This window comes from Columba livia, chromosome 7 (genome assembly GCF_036013475.1).
Source record: "Columba livia isolate bColLiv1 breed racing homer chromosome 7, bColLiv1.pat.W.v2, whole genome shotgun sequence".
Taxonomy (NCBI): Eukaryota; Metazoa; Chordata; class Aves; order Columbiformes; family Columbidae; genus Columba; species Columba livia.
The window spans coordinates 922980-937849 of record NC_088608.1 but is presented as its reverse complement, the minus strand read 5'-3'; positions in this window follow the sequence as shown (position 1 = coordinate 937849).

Genomic DNA, 14870 nt, shown 5'->3' with positions numbered 1-14870 from the left:
CACCACTGAGTTTGCAATTAGCCTGTGTTTTAGGGATACAAAATTACATATTCCTTTCCGACGCTTTCCCTGCGTTTACAGAGAAACCCATTATTAAGCTATTAATCACCTCTCTCAATTAATTGTTCTAAAATGACCCGGGCTTTAGTAGTTGTGTTGCAATTGAAAAGCTCACTTATTTTTGGAAAGGTAAAGTTCCAGGCAGTAGTAATTTGAGACAGCCAAGCTATTAGCCACTGTTTAGAATCTCAATTACTCTAAAGAAAGATAATTACAAATAAAACAAACTTGTGATCCCACATCAGTGAGAACGGTTCTTTCCTGCTTTATGGAATATACAAGCAGTTTTTCATCCACTGGATTTAATTTCCACATGAAAAATTGACCTTAACAGTATGAAGTATGGCTACAAGTAAAAACTGTGTTTTCATTGAAGAGAATAAATGCATTTCCTGAACGCTGGCTGTTCAAGCTAATTGATTTATCGGCTCTCTATATAGTGTACTATTGTCTTTGCACTCATGGGACAAGGAAGCTCTTGAGAACAGAACTAAATTCTGCCACAGCGCTGTGACAGCTGAAGAGGCCTTTTCTCCTTGCTTCTTTTTAAATATAATGGGCAAGTTTCTCCGAGCTAAAAGAAATCTTCCTGGAATGGGCAGAAACCAACCGGACTGTCAGCTTACCCAATATTTTTCTTTAAAATCATAACAGTATTGGGATGTTAACAGCGCAGGCAGCAGGTTATTTCTTTTATTCTGATTGCTTTCACTGTAAAATATTTATGTTCAAGCAAGTGTAAAATAATAGTCAAAAGAAGAGAAATAGGAAGTTCCTCCCCCCCTTTCATTTTTTATATTTTAAGGATAGTAGTGAAAAATTCAGCAAGAAATAAAGGCCACGCAGAAATATTTCTCCCTGATAATGAAAACAATTTTAAAATTCATGAAATAGCCAAATATTTGTTATTATCTCTTGCTTTTAGGTTTTATGTAAATTAGTGCCTATAAGATGAAAGAAAGTGCTTGGTAGCAGGTGGAAGCAAACTCACATAATCACACCAATAAAAAAGCCCTGAGGAAAAACAAAATCAAATGAAAAATCAATACAGGATGTTGTTCTCCAGATATACTATTAACATGTGGTATTCCGGAGCTGCACTATTGTCCCCAGTAACGGATGATCCTTTCACTTCGCGATGAGCTGAGGGACAAATTCTGCCCTCTCCTGTGGGTGAGAGCCCCGGCGGGGGAGCTGAGCCGGGCTGCGGTGCTGCTTTGCAGGGAAACGTGCCCACGTGAGCAGGAACCACAGCGGACATTTCCCGGGAAAGCTTCCCGCTCTCACTGCATTTCACAGAATCCACAAAAACACCCCAAAGTTTTCCCAGATCCCCCAACTACTGCCGAAGCGAAAGCCCAGGATGTAAACCTGGCCAGAAATGGGATTGGAGCCAGCGCTTGTGCAAGGATTCTCTGATTGCAGGAACCAGCAGTTTGGCTACAAATTACATTTTGCTCATATTCCTTATTTTTTCTCTTAGTTTGGTTCTTATTGCTAACAGAGAGCAGCGATTATATTCAGCAACATTTCCTGGATTAGCAAGGAAAATCTTTAAGGAGATCAATAAGCTCCTCTTTCCCGGGTGCACGCAGCCTGAACTTTCGCAGGTTGGAGCATCGCGGGTACCAGAACGAGGGGTCTGGGGACCACGAGACCCCCGGCATCCAGCACCCCGGCGAGGAACCTGCAAACTCTAAGTGCTGTGGAGGGAACAGATTGTCCTTCAGACAGATGGGTCCGTTCTGCTTGTTCAAAAGAACAAAAACACTCTGAAAAACAAACAAAATCCCAATCAAACAACCCAACCCCAAACTGCTCGGCTATTGGAGGGGAGGCTGAAGGTCATAACCAACGCTGTTTTAAGACAAAATATAGGTGTGAACACATCTATCACCTCTTCCTCTGACCAAATAATTACAACCCCCCCAATAAGTCCATTGCCAGGCTGTCCACAGAGCTGTCTGCTGCTCTCTTGGTGCTGACTGCCAAAGGCAAATATAACGTATCTGCACAACTGGCTTCCTCAGGCTGAAGAGGCAGAATAGCGACTGCCGCCCACAGCAGGTGGAAGAGAAGAGGTCCGAGAAGAAAACGAGTCAGAACAAGCAATATTTATAGGCAAGAAAGAAGAAACTTTAACAAAGGGGGTAGAAAATGACAACAGTGATTAAAACAGCAAAGATAGGCTGCTCCTTCAGGAATTAAATACCCAGACATTTAAAAAGCAGAATAGACGATTTCAGTTGGAAGGGACCTACAGTGATCATCTAGTCCAACTGCCAAGTACGCACGAGAAATGTAATATTCTGTTGGAGCGTGAGCAACTTGGACTAGCTTTGTTCTGACACTGCAAGCGTTGTGACAGCAACTTAGCTAAAAGCCACATTTCAGTTCACTCTGAGCTTTAATAGATAACCCTGTGAAACCAGCACCGCCAAAATCTGCTCAGTTTGTTCTCTTCAGCATCTGGAAGACCATTCACACCTGTATTTTCTTGTGCTGCTTTGTTACATTTCTAAAGAGAATATTGCCCATCCTCCAGGCTTCCTTCTGTCCCAAATTCTGTGCGTCACCTCTTGCTTATGATTTGAAGCCCATCGGGTGATATTTCTCTGAAGCTAAACACAGGTATGGCCAGCCTGGGGTCTGTAATGAGCGGCGTTGGTGCTTGGGCTCAAAGGACATTTTCCACGTCAGCCTCAGCACCCGCACCAACACCTCAACCCACCAAACGTCCTCAGCCACGGTGACAAATTGCCCGAGTTCTGCAGGGAGAGGCAGGCGAATTAGGAAATGAATAATTAAACTAAAAGAAATAGGTGAGGAGGAAAAAAGAAAGGCTGAATTAGAAGGAACGGGGAGCCAAGCTGTCGTGCGGGCAGAACCCTCCTGGCTGCAGGACATCAGTGCAAAACGCCATCACAAACCCAGCCCTCCCCGCTCGGCCGGCCGCCTGCCCTCCCAGCCCGCACACTGGGACCAGTAGCTCCATCCAAATGGCAGCACTATTTGCATTAACGTCTCCTATAGCAACGCGGCACATGGGTACGGAGGATTCCCAGTTCTTTTAACTACTAATTCTTTAAACCATCAACATTTAATCAAAACCAAGTTTTAAAATCCTGACTCTTATCACAGCCAGTACTTCTAATCCTTTTTTCCAGACTAGGTGTTTCCAAATCATGTTACATCTTTCATCTTCCCTGTGATTAATTTCAAGGTTTTTACTGAATCAAATGAGATATTTTTTAAATCGCTCTGGTTTAGTTTTTCAGGCTTTTAGTCAATTCCGCTAGTTCAGAGCAGCTATCAAAATTACACGAGCGTTTTGTGTTCAGTCACTTCAGTAACTCCTGGTTTTAGGAGAATACCATTATGGCAACCATCTTATTATTTTAATGCACGCAATAATTTAAATGATAACAACTGCAAAAGTCAGGCTATTTTGTTTTATGGATTATCAACAGCCTTATGACCTTGAAAATAGTCGAGTTGACTCACTGATTTTTACAATTTAACAAAATAGCACATATAGCATAATTTTATCAACTTGGTCTAATCTGGTGAAAGTGCAGCGCTCTAAAACTGGATAAATGTCCATTTCAAACCCGCTTCATGGCGGGAAGGAAGTTCATCCTAGGAAACAAAATTATTTGAGAATAGCTGTTGAACGGCTAACACGATATGTTAAAATCTTTGAAGCGCTTGTTTTGCCGCAATGGTAAATGAAGTTCTTTAATATACAAATGACAGAGAGCAGCGCTGACCCTCGTTTAATCCTCCCCTAAAAACGCGAAGCCCAAGGAAAGGTAAAGAGGAAGAGCAGTTAACCTCTGGCGACCAGAGGTGCACTCGATCTGTTATTTTGTATTCTATACTCTTCAAAGAGCAATATAAACAGAATTATTTATGCCCGGCAAAATGTTGCTTAATTACTTATGCACCACTGTTTGCTTGTATTTTAAGCTCTCTCTACCACCCACCGGCAGACGTTAAACAGCTGCTAAAAGCTGGCTTTAGTCTTGTCTGTTTGAAATTAGCATACTTGAGCTTTGAAAAAACTTTGTTGCCAATTTACATATGCATAGAGACTGATATTTAGACTCACCATATGATATGTCCCTCAAGAGCTTTTCTTATTGCCTCCATCCTCAGGTCTCAACCTAGAGACTGTAAATCTAGCAGGTGATTAATTCTATACCCTTGAGAAACTAGCAATTAGCACTTGCAACCAGTAAAAAATTGTCATTTCAAACCCCTGTTTACTATGCCCATGTATTTTCTATGAACTCACAGATAACTCTAAATGGATGTATATGGCAATAGACTTGCAGTCGCTTCTGTCTCTTTGTGTAAAAATATAATGTAGCTTCCAGCTAACCAACCTATTAGACATACCCAAATAGATTAAATAATTGGCATTCCTTTTTTTATATATAAAATGGGAAGATGTAGCAAGCATGAAAACACTATACATGATGTTTTATGTTCCCAGACCTTAATCAGCTCATTTCAACATGATGACTTTGTAGGGTTTACCTGTTTTGTGTCAATTCTTATCTCTGATAGCTGAAATTACCGTACTTCCAGATGTTCTTATGCATTATTGAGGTCTTCTGCAGTAGATGCTGCAAAAGGTAAGATAAGGTTTTATTTCTTTGTAGTAGTCACAACACTGAGATCAAAGGCAGCAAAGTGCAGTGCTTAGTATTGAAAACTATGATGAACTTCACATTTATTTTCAAGTAGAAAATCTGTCATAAAACTGCTCATCCGTCTTCAGTTAACTGTTTCAAGTGTAATCCACTGGAGCAGCGCAGGATGGTTGAAAGGTTCGGGGGTGCTTTTCCTAAACAGAATGCTTGAGTGCTCGCTGAACGGGCGCTGATCAGCGGGCGGCACGGCGGGGGCAGAGCGGCTGGAACCCCGCGAACACCGAGGGCTGGAAGTGCCAGAGCACCTCGTGCCACACACACGGGCCAGCACAGCAAAGAAAAAGAGGAGAAAATAAAGAAAAAAACGTGAAAAACTTGCTGCTTTGAGCACAAGTTGGTTCTACAGCGCCTGGCAGCAAAACGAAAACATGGGCTCCTCTAGATTCAATGTTCCCCCTTGAACATTCCCAGAGAACGGTACAAACCCGTCCTGGATTACACCCTTTGTCCTTTCTCCCAATTTTAGAGGGGCTTTTGAAAATTTGTGAAGCGTGTCAAGGCAAAGTCGGGCTGGAAATGTCGGAAGCCATATTTTTCTAATCGTCTTTGCGCAAAACCCGAGGAATTAGTCATGACTATAAAAGCAGTCCCTGATACAAGGGTGTTTTTTCCGAGTTGCACAGTCATTAAGGGGTCTGCTGCAAAAGCCCGCCAGACTTTCTTTCCACTAATTACATCATCAGATCATCATCCTGCTAAAATCAGTTGCAGAGTACTTGTACACAACTACATCCCTGCTTCTAATTACTATTTTAGTCTCTTTTTCTTGTGACATGTTGGTGATAGATCATTATTTTTTCAGCAATTTGTTCGCATTTATATGCAATATAATTGGATCTGATTAATTATTATGATTAATGGCTGCAGAATTTCCTTGCAAAGCTATTAATACTGGTAGTATCAAATGAAAGACATGGACAAATTAAAGCCAATGGAGTCCTGTTGCTTGTACTTACAATGCCTGGGCTAACGTAACCCTTTGCTGGTCTCGGCTCTGCAATAAATATGAAGCTTTAACTGGTATTTCCCTGCAGATCTGTGTTTTTTCCAGTGGTGTTAAAACATAACTAATGGGTAAGAGACACATTCAATTCTTAGGTGGACTATTGTACTTAAAATTATATATCTTTGGATATATTTTAGATGAGCTCAACTGCATCATTACAGCGACATTGATTTAAAATTAAGAAACTCTGACAAAAAGGAAAGGCTGAGAAATATTTCCAAATAATATCAAGTAGATGTATTTGTTTTTCAGGTTGGGCGTGCAACAAAACATGACAATAAAAGCTGTTCGTTTCCATTAAATGCCATATTACAAAATTTCCAAAGGACGCATTTATGTAGTGTGTGTTGCATTTTAAATGACACTCCGGCTTAGAAATGGGATATTACATGTAAAAAAGCAAACAATGACTGAGTAGCTTAGGGGATCGACTTTCCTGCTGCCTCTGGGACCTGACTTTAAATCTGGCTTTGAGCAAACTGAAGAAAAATCATTTCAGTCTAATGGCAGTAGCATATAAAAAAATCAGATAGCAGGAGTTCCACGCAGGCGGCAAAAAGCTTTGGAGAAAAGGGGGTGCGGAATCAGACGAGCCATGGCGGTTTTGCCTGGATTACTGTAAAGCTCCGAACGCGGAGACTTTGAATGCGATTTTAATCTGTAATAAGTGACAGCGGCCCTAATCAAACCTGAGTCAAAATAAGGGCACTGATATTTTGGGTGCAGAGCTACTGAGGAATTGTGAAAGAGTCTCTGCTAGCCCAACATCAGAATAAAGAAAAGACGCCTGTCTGCGGTAGGAACTGAATACCCATCGGGAGGGGCTGGGGGGTGTATTAGCTCTTCAGATGCCGAGGGAACAGCAAAGATTGCCCACGGTTCAGCTCTGGGAATTTTACTGTAAGTAAAATATGAGGAAAAGACAACACATGTTAGAAAATGAGAAACTGTGAGCCACCGAATATTTGGAAAGAATAATCTATTTGCTATCAAGCAGATGAAAAGGATGTCTCCTTAAAAAACAAGCAGACAAACCAACAAAAACCACACAACACAACACACAAAAAACCCAACAAAACTTGTAATAATTGTGACCAGATGCATAGAAACACCCATTTGTTAAAGAGCAAATCAGTCAAATTCCCAACTGCCACCTGTCAAGGAATTCCAGATGATTTCTGTGTGAGCTGAAAGTCACGTTGTACCGCTCCTTGCAAGATGCTATGTGGTTTCTGACATAAATGCATCCTGATTTTGTAATCTTGCAGCTTATACTCTGTGGGCTATTTCTGCTTGAGTTTTAGGGAAACCTACAATAAACATGCTATTGAAACGGTGCTGCGCGTGGAAGGGATCTACAGCAATTCCCACAGCGACTGCACTGCACTGCAAATGGGGAAAGGGACCCAAAGTGACAGGTACCCGCGTGCTGGGCTGTGCCCTGGCTGCTGTCAGCCAGCACACAGGCAGGACAGCTGCACGCCGCAGCTACAAGGGAAAAGTTCAACAAAATCGTAATGCAGCATTTCATAGCATCGTTAAATGAAATATCTCTGCAATTCCGTTAAGAAAATCACGCCCTCTGAGGAAATGTTCAACGTACAGTAACATTAAAGAATTTACAAGCAGAAACAATGCAAGGACAGTTAACTCACCAGATATTTTTCTCTAAAAGCACAATATTGTTGGGAAGTTAACAGCACTGGCAGCAGGTTACTTTCTTTTGCTCTGATTGATTTTAGTGTAAAACGCTGATGTTCAAGCACATGTAAAATACTAGTGAAAAGGAGCGAAATAGGGAATTTCCCCGCCGAGACTTGCTGGTGCCTGCGCAAACGAGAAGGTGCCAGCGGAGCGGGTTGGGGCAGCTCCCAGGACCCCTTTCCAGATGTGCCGTCACCTCTGGCTCTGCCCCACGGCCAGCACAGCCCCTGGGACCAGCTCAGCACCGCCGAGGTGCGGGACGGACACCCCAGGACACGGCAAAGGAAAAAGGGGATATTGCAGAGTGAACTTGTGGCAGTACCAAAGGGGCTCAGCATTGCATTCCTTGCAGAGTTACTGACCTTTTTGCCCCGCTGTGAATTTAGTAGTTTGTCACCTGATAGACTCGCAGCGAGGTGACAGTTCTGGACACGCAAAGTATGCGATTACTCTTTTTCCCAGTGTAAATCCATAGACTGGGAAAAACACAAATGCTGTGCGGCCGAAACTGGCCTAATAGCCATCAGGTTTCTCACGTGGCATGGCCCGGTGGTGCAATGCCAGAAATCACTCTTATTGACAACTCCCACCTTTTTATAGCAAACAACAAGGTGAAAGAAAGCCAAATATTCAATCAATTTTATTTTAGAAGCTTGTGTGCTATTTGCTGTGTCCCACGTCAATGGGCTGTTACTTCTGCAGCACAACTCTGTACCTGGGCAGCTGTATGAAGATTTTGAGGAATGTTCCTGCTTCTTTTAACATCAATGTCTCTTGTTTGTTGGGGGAAAACAATTTCCCAAATGACTGACTCAACAAGATATTCCAAATATACCCAGGCATCAGTCTTCACGTAGGAATATTTGTGAAACAGAAAAATCACCGCTTTCCATAAGTGTAGTCTCAAACTACCCAGAAAACAAATGTAGCTGCAATGAATTTCCAGCATTTTGTGAAGACATAACACCATGTCCTCTGCTCAAAGTCTCTCCAGGCTCAGACATTGTACTAAGAGTTATCATTGTTCTTCCATCACACGACCATCGTTACTCAATGTCTGCATGCAAAGCTATCAAAGGGGATGGAAATGCACCACGTACTGCACTGAACTCACAGCGAAGATGGTTCCTGCCCCCAAAGATCTCCCGATATAAAAGACAAACAGAGCAGCAGATGCAAAAGGCACAATGTACGTTCCCCCCACCCCTTCTCCCCGCACAGCACACGCCAGGCCAGCACAACGCTGGAACCTCACAGGAGAAACAGATCCGTTTGCCCAGATACAGCCCGAGAAAACCCTTCCCAGCCTCGGCCGGCCGAATGCCCTCATCAATAAAAGGTGATTGGAACAAATCTTGAATGCAGTGACTGATTATTGTCATATTCGTGGAAACACAAGTTCCCTCCATGAAAAGACAACAAGCAATGTTGAAAAGGGCGTCAGAGTGGTACCTGAGTCTCCTCTGTACCAAGTGACCACTAAATTCAATGCACCCCCGGATCAGGTAACTGAAGATTTCCTGACAACTGAGAAACATACAGAGCTTATAAAATACCAGCCCAGATGAGTAATTATGGATCTTCCAGCCTTCAAGTATGTTACAGAACCAAGAATAGATATAAATGGCAGGTGAACCTTATTACAATCCAGTACTGCTGATCAAAACCACTGACTTACACCTATTTATATTGCAAGCAAAACCCCTTGTTTACATTTTAATCTATTTTTAAATGTTTTTTTACCCGACCTTGTCCTCAGGAAACTAATGGACAATAATGCATTATTGCCCAATTAAAAATATGTCAGAACCTTTCATGAACTACTTGTCTTCATATTTTCAACCTGCCGCGTGCATCTTGCTGGGCAGCATTAGCCCATCATGTATGCAGAAGAGATTATCTGAATAAGCACACATCTCTAATCTGAAGATGAAAAACAATGTCCTGAGAGCCTTTAAAATGGTTTCATAGAAAATGAGGGTGAGATTATTTTGTTCTTCTCTTTTCATTTTTCTTGGGGGGCTTTAATCATTTTTTTTTTAATAAAGACAGTTGAGATAAGTGAAATATCAGTTCAGAAGTCACTGAGGAAACAACATTTAGACCACAGTAATAGAACAGGCAAATGTGAGCACCATAATCTTTTAGCATCTTTTGCATTGTATTAGCAAAACACAGTGTCATCAATCTCCCAGTGTTGTTTTTCACCTGACTACCACCTTTCGCCTCGCACACCCTGAGGAGCGTAATTACAGTCACATAACATATGTACATTGAGTTTGAAAAGAAGGGAATAAAAATGGTTTTCATACAGATGGCTTTGGTAAATAGGCAAAGCCATGTGGCTTTTCTTCCTGCAACTTCCTGAAAGTTTCACCCATTTTTCTGTTTTATTTCAAATTTAGCAGAGCGTTACAGTTTGGTGACATGAAGAGTCTACACATAGTACATAAGAGTCCTGAATAAGAACCTCCGTATATTTTGCATAGCTCTAGAATTAATAAAGTAACTTTAGACAGAGGAGCTACTATCTATATGTATTTTCTTGATAAAAGTGTCATTCAAAACACAATATGCCTGGAAGAAGGATGGATGGATGGATAGATAGATAGAGAGAGAGAGATATTCATGCTTTGAATCACCTATCAACCAAATTTTTAACTTGAGAAACAGATTAATACTTTTACTATTTTTTCAGCTATGAAAGATCAGAGTTGAGTGTATGGCAAGAAAACTCCACAGTAAATAATTATTCTGGAATGGTGAGGAAATCTGAGCTAGACATCCATTATTTCTACAAACCCAGCACAAACAGACTCCTTGGACCTTAATCTTATCCTAACTCAAGATAAGGGAAGCTCGCAGACCATCATTTTGGCTGTAATTATTATCTCCTGAAGAGCAGCGCGGCATTCTCTAGGGCATGTGCAACTGAGGAAGATTAGAGTTCAGTAAGAGGTTCCGTTTATTTCCACCTACCAATTTAAGTATGGATAACATATTACAGTTACGGAAGGCAAAAAGACAGCAATAATAACCAGGACACATTAGCAGAGTCACGTCCCTCGCCCGAACAGGTTGCATCTGTGCTGATTGCAGCTCAATCACTCATTAGAAACCGAGGCCATCAGCTCATTTTATTGGCGCTCTCGGGGCGGCTCTAAACCGCAGCAGAAAGGCTTGAGCTGTGAGATGCGCAAAACCTTCCCGTTCCAGCTTGCAAATAGAAGCAAGCCAGGCACACAGCGCTGCTGCGGATGCAAAACCAGTTAAAAAGGGTCTGAATCGGTATTAGTTTGGTGTATCAACGTCCTGCCCACAATGGCAAAGCCTGTGCTGGGCTGAGCATGTCCCGGTGCACAGCACCTGGAAACAGGAGCAGGATTGACGGGTGGGGATGCATCAGCATCCAGGTGCAGCGGCCAGGGGAGCTGCTACCCTGTGCCACTGCGAACCAAGGTGCTTCTGAGAATTGCAACAGCAGTGTTAGACATGCTGCTGCCTTTGTGCTTTCTTCTACCATGAGACCTGCTCAAGAAATCAGTATTTTTTATCTGTGGAATATACATAAGTTTTCTTAAGTCATGATCCACTTTTAAGTAATGTGTGGAGGGGTATTAGGCAATTAGAGAAGGCTGAGTAACTGAGCTTATTTATGTATTTTTAACAGCTGCCTTTTTATCTCTAGCTTGGATGAAGCAGTGACACCTCAAATTCAGACACCGGGTGAGTTTAGGTGAGTTTAAGTATTTAATTAAAGATAGCCGTATGAGCACTTGAAAACCTTACAAACGTAGTGTCCATGTTTTAAAAATTGCCCAATTCCAGTAGCCGTGAAGTCTGATCTGTAATCTGTTCTTGGTTATGCAAAGAAACCACTTATTGAAATTCAAGTACATGCTTAAGGCCAGTTAATGGCTATTTTTCCCTCATTAATACAACAAACATAGCTGATATGTAAGGTAGCTGTTCTCTTGCACTAATAAAACTGCAAGATGACAGAAATAACTTTTCATGCTCTCTCGAGTTCTTAATATATGTCAGAGGCAGGAAACTGAATATCAAGTAGATATAGGAAGGTGGTTTTATCAACGTATATGGTATTAGCAAGACCATTAATGGGACAATCTATCCGCTTCTAGTGTCCACATTTCAAAAAAAAATGTTGAAAAATTACAAAAGGTCCCAAGAAGCACTATGGGAACAACTAGAGTCTGCAGAACAGCTACACAGGGAGAGGCGGGTTCAATCTGATCAGTGTATTTGCAAGAAGGTTAAGAATTGACTTGATTACTCATCAGAGTTACAAATTCCTGAGAGCAAAGCATTCCTGAATTTACTAGGCAAATCTAAGAATATCCACTAACAGCTGGCAGTTCAAGGGAAATACATTTGGGCTAGAAGGAACTGCACCTTTTTCAGTACCGGTAATCAGTTACTAGGAAAACTTCCCATGCAGCCCAGCCGAGCCCGCAGCTCACGCGTCTCCACAGCAGGAGTGTCCCTGTTCCTAGGGGACATCCTGCAGATCAAGTGCACAAGTTTTGGGGCAGGAGGCTGGAAAGGGAGAGATGCCTCAGTCCAGGGAAAGGGGGAGACCAGGGCCTCTGTACAACTTCATGTTAAAACTGCGTGTGACAAACTGTCCTGTGTCTCAGGAACCTAGAAACACGACAGATCAGGGACTCAGCTGCTCGCGTTGTGTCCCCAAGAGATGTTGTCAGGGGGTCCTGCTGACCGTGCAGCATCTTACCTGCCTCGTGTGGGGGTGCAGAGGGGGAGCAGAACTCAGGCACCTTCCTAAAACTCCAGCGTCATTTGTGTTGTTCAGTCTCAAATTAATTTGAAACAATGGAAATATTATGTGTTCATGCGTCTGTTCTATAGCATTATAAAGCAGAACATCAGGAGAGTTTTAACCCCAAGCAGTAGTGGTCAGGACAAGCTCTGTTGCTCTCGCTGCAGCGCGGGGCTCTACACTTTCCGTATGGGAGCAGCAAGGTTTTCTTGCTAAAACTCTTTTGCAACCCATGAGGGAGAGCGAGTAATGAGGCGGATTTTAGCTGAGCTTTACGTTTCTGTTTGAGTTGGTTTTTATAATCCTGATGTTGCAAACGCAAGAGATCTCCATCGTCTGCAGCACACCCCAGAACTCCTGCCTGTGCTCTTCCTGTGCGTTTGTAATAAAATCAACGCACACTCACACAAGGCATCCCTGGCTATTTTGTAAAGCACCAAAACTATGACAGCGGTGAAAGACATGAAGTCAGAAATGTAATAATATTCCAAATAAAACCACTGTTCTTTCTCCACATGGATATTAAGCTGTTCTTTCAGAGGTAACCTGCTTTCCCAGCAGTTTCAGAGTGACCGTCTATAAAATGGTCAGGAGCACAGTAACTCCACGGTTCAGGATTCCAGCAGCCTCAAATGAGCTGGATTGTCAGCAAGACCCCCGCACGGTGGTGACACAGATACTGCAGATGTTCACAGACACATTGAAACCAGCTCTGAGGGGTTACCGAGTGAAGTTCAAGCACATTGCTTTCAAATTTCCTCGTAAATAAAAATACATGTGAAAGAGAAGAGCTCCCAGTACCTCAGTGTATCCCTCGAGCATGGTTCATAGCCCCCAACATACTGCTCTGGTTTTATAAATTAGAAATCTTGTCATCTTATCATAGAGATCAAGAAAATTGTGGCAAACTTTATCTGCTAAGTGAACCTTAATAACCTCAACTTTAACTTCAAGAAAATTACACTTGGAAACATTTCAGAGTCTCGCAGGTTGCAGGAGACATACAATCCTTTCTTTTCCCCCACCTCTCCGGGAGTTATTAACCCTCCCCACGGAGCCCCGGGGACCCGCAGCAGATGTCCCTTCCCACAGACCCCATGGGCAGCAGCGCCCAGGGCTCCTCGCTTCCCGCAGCATATTTGCAGTAAAAACTCGCATCGTAGAGCCAGATTAAAACCTTTAACAGCTAATTGAAACGAGGAAAAAATAACCCACAGCGTCTGAAATAAAAATGGTATATTGCTGTGATGGTTTCTCATGGAACAGCTCACGATTCTTTCAAGATCAAATGGATGGGGCTATTAATTACAGCACTGTGCTAAATACCCCAGTCCCTCCAACAGCAGGAACAGCAGTTATTTAATTTCCCAAGACATTTGCGGGTGCAGATTTGCAGTGGAGGCTGCGGCTGGATGCTGGGTGCAGTTTCCCAGCACTTAGAGCTCTGAAATGGGGATTTACTGGTGTTTAACAGCTCCAGCGCTGCCGACTCTCCCCCGCGAGCCTGGGAACGTCGCATGGCCGGGTGCTGCCAGCGAGACGTCAACAGAACAAATTACAACTATATATGGGGCTCATTTCTGCAAGAGACGTTCGAAGCAACCTATAATGCCTTGAAAAGTGAATGTAAAGAATAAAATATACTATTCAAACAGAAGCATGCAGAGAATTTCTATTATTAGTTAGCAAATTTGTGGGTGTGATCCCGTAATGTTTTTTGCCACTGCCCTGGCAATCCTGCGGCCCTATACCTGTGGAAATGGGGGAGAAAATAAGAGAAAAAGAAACAAATCCCCCCAGCCTTACAAGGGAATGGCGTTGAAAAGTAACTCCGGAAAACAGACCAAAACCTCTGACTGTGCAATTAAGTTTTGACCATTAGTTCAAAAAGCCCCTGACTACTTCAGATGATCAGAGCCCCTGGACCTCTAACATGCCCAAAGAACTTGTCTGAACGCCCCGGTCGGGCAGAGGTGTCAATGCCCAGAGGCTGTGACACAGATTTCTCTGTTTCTCAGGTTTTCTCAGATCCCAGGGACACAGCACCATGAACCCGCTTCCTTTCAGCGGTTTTATTCTACATTTGCTCTATCTTTTGCTATTGGGGAATTCCCATCGTTTTAATTATCATAATTACTTAGACTCGGAGCAGAAAGCAGGGGTTACAGATCTTACAGGAGCACCAGCACAGTTTCCGTGAGGCCCGGTGGCATGACTTCACCTCTAGGTTCAGAACAGACTTTTTCTCAGTCCAGACCGAATTAGAATTTCCCCCACAGATCCTCCTGGCCCATAACTATTTCATTTGCTGGCCTCAAGTCACACACAGTCTCTGTATGCACATTAGACGGATTTGGGGGTGTGAATAGAGTATTAAGCAGGTTGTCAAAATACGATTCTACCTGACCAAGTTCTCAAAGACACGTGGACAATCCTGCAAGGGATCTGTACTCTAGATGCACAGCCCACCCAGGGAAGGCTCCTGTTTCACTGCCCGGTTGCATCATTCGGCACACAACATGAGCGATCTGTGCGTTAATCCAGCGCATAGGATTATCAAACCACATTAAAGACAACACCTTCC